This window comes from Schistocerca americana, chromosome X (assembly GCF_021461395.2).
Source record: "Schistocerca americana isolate TAMUIC-IGC-003095 chromosome X, iqSchAmer2.1, whole genome shotgun sequence".
NCBI lineage: Eukaryota > Metazoa > Arthropoda > Insecta > Orthoptera > Acrididae > Schistocerca > Schistocerca americana.
In genome coordinates, this window is record NC_060130.1 from 399,589,089 (window position 1) to 399,591,838 (window position 2,750).

A 2,750-nucleotide genomic window follows, 5' to 3' on the forward strand; every position below is an offset into this window, starting at 1 on the left:
CTCCACCTAAGACACACTGGTGCCATTCGCAAGAAAAGCACGTCTATCCATCCTGGAACGTTCACTCAATTATTATCGTGTTGTTGTTTGGTCCTACCAGCATTAAGCTATTGGTGAAGAGTTCTACTCACTGTATTGTGTGGAACTTGCTAGCTTAATGTAGTTTAAGGATGATTTGATGGTGTTATGTGCTTATTTTGTAGTATACTTAACGCAAGATACATTGTTCTCGGTACAATAATCATTGTAGCTAGCACAAGTTCATACCATAACTGTGAGTTCACATTTATTCTGGAGATCTCATTGACATTACTGTTATATCCTCTATTTGCACTGTTGCCATCACAATATTCGTTATAAAGCGTAAGACTACGCCCTTTACACAATGTGAGGTGAGGTCTGTCGGTACTATATTCGTTGTAGAAAACATAAGAATCACACCTGGGTAATACATGATGGTAATACTTCATGCAGCGAATGAGCATTCGTCTTTACTCTGTCACTTTTTTAAATAAATGAGCTGATATTACAGCAACAGAGCTGCTAAGAACGGCGAAACTTCAGGAAAAATGAGAAACTTAGGGACTAATACGAAAATTTTTACCGAGAGACAATCAGCAGCGGAAGTTCGTGTTCTGTTTTCTCGATAAATAAGAGACAAAATTCTCCCACAAGTTTTGTGTGCCTATAAATCGATGAGTAATATCTTAATAGGTAGACTAAATTTACATTTACATCTATATGCTTGTTTCACAATCCACCGTACAATGTGTGGCGTATGGTACCCTGTGCTATTACTAGTCATCCCTTTCCTATTCCGCTGGCAAACAGAGTGAGGGAAATGACCGTCTATATGCCTCCATATGAGCGCTAATTGCTCGTACCTTATCTTCATGGTCCTTATGCGAAATGAATGATGGTAGCAGTGGAAACTTTCTGCAGTCAGCTTCAAATGTCGTTTCTCTAAATTTTCCCAGTAGTGGTCGTCGAAAAGAACATCGGCTTCCCTCCAGGAATTCCCATTTGTACTACCTGACGAGTGTAGTCCTCCAGCAAAATAAATAAATAAATAAATTAAACCTCACAAATGCAAAGGGTCCCTCACAATGAATGTAATTAATTAGTCAATCAATTTTATGTCAGTGATTTGTGGCTATGTGGGTGGGAGTAATGGGGAGAGTACCACAGACAAGACTCGCAATTAGAAGCGATAATCAGGCGCTTTTTCGTTGCTGTGAGAACTTTTAATGAAATTTCGATCTCATACAAACACAAGGTGAGATTACTATCGTAATAAAATTATCTGTATTACCAAATTTATAAAGTAATACGTAGCATAAAGCTGATATTTACAATCTCTTTGTGCTGCACCTTAAGAGACTTTCTATGTGATGGGGCATCTGGCTACTTTGATAGAGCCGAAAATGAGGACAGAGGTTGAGAATGCTCTTATCACTCTATCATGAGATAAAAGAAATGTGTTTAATATTCTAGTCCTGTGATGCAGAATGTAACAGATGTTAAGCTGATAAGAACAGATGTTTCAGTTTATTAGAGAATACCTGGAGGAAATATAGCCTGTGCCATACTGTTGTACAGGACTTCCACAATAAGTAAGGATACTTTAGCGATGTGAAAATGTGTACATGCCCCATTTCTTCTCTCTCAAAAAATAGCTCATATAAAAGGAAGGCACCTACATCTTTTGTGAGAAATTTGAGGTGTATGGACAACAACATCCCTGTTTTGGATTGGATAAAGTGGATTTTTCAAACTGGGGAGTCTATATCAGGGTGGAATTGCAGTTATAACTATATGTCCAATCGGCCAACTGGAAGCAGCAGCTTAGCCTTGCATACATGGCGGGTACAAATAAGGATTCTGACCTGTCAGCTCATGCCTTCAGCCGTGGTATCTAGATCTAATGTCTGCACTTGGGGTGGCCTCTGAATGGCTGAATAGTAAACTAGCCACTATGCTGCTTGAGCAGCAGCAGAAATGGATGCATGTGTTGTCTGAGGTGATTCAGTACAGTGAGTGTTTGAGCCAGATGATTACTCCCCCTTTAAAATTAATTGGTTGACTTCTTGATGGTCACAATTACTGTTTCTCTGACCTCTGAGCATGTGGTATGATTGGTGTGTGGATACATGGAGAAGTGCATGTGACTGATAATCTGGGTGATGGATGTGCAGGCGTCTCACAACAGGCACAGCTGTGGCTCCCTAGCAGTCAGCAGACAGCACATGCTACACACTCATGAGTCTGGGCAATTGGAAGGTTTTTTCGCCAGATATGTCTAGTGTAAGATGGAAACATTGTAGTGGAGGAAAACACATCTGTTGTTAAACGTTGGTGCAAACAAGACCTCAGATATACTTAGTGCTAAAATCTATTTCTGGCGGAAATTTAATTACTTCATTGGAAAAATGTTTGCATGTGATTCTCAAACACTAAGAACATGCTTCATTATGAAGGAGAATTATCATAATGTGGTACTAAGTGTTTCAAGTGATCTATTTGCCTCTAGAAAATTGTTACCTGTTAATTTTATAGTGTAGTGCAGACTAACTACTTTCCTCCAAAAACAAGTGCTTTTTCCTTCTTAGAAATTTTTCCATGTGTAGTTCGAATTTTTTTCGCTGTAAGTGGTTAGGATCAGACCATTTACAAAGTGGTTTTTGGTGTATAGACCCGTTTATAGGATTGTTTCAGCTCTCATTTTAGCAGTGTCCTGCCAAATTAGAGCA

General features: G+C 39.1%; 1 pseudogene; it reads right to left on the reverse strand.

The window, feature by feature from the left end:
• Positions 1-1,390: 1,390 nt before the first annotated feature.
• LOC124557440 lies at positions 1,391-1,573 on the reverse strand (annotated as a pseudogene).
• Positions 1,574-2,750: the final 1,177 nt, after the last annotated feature.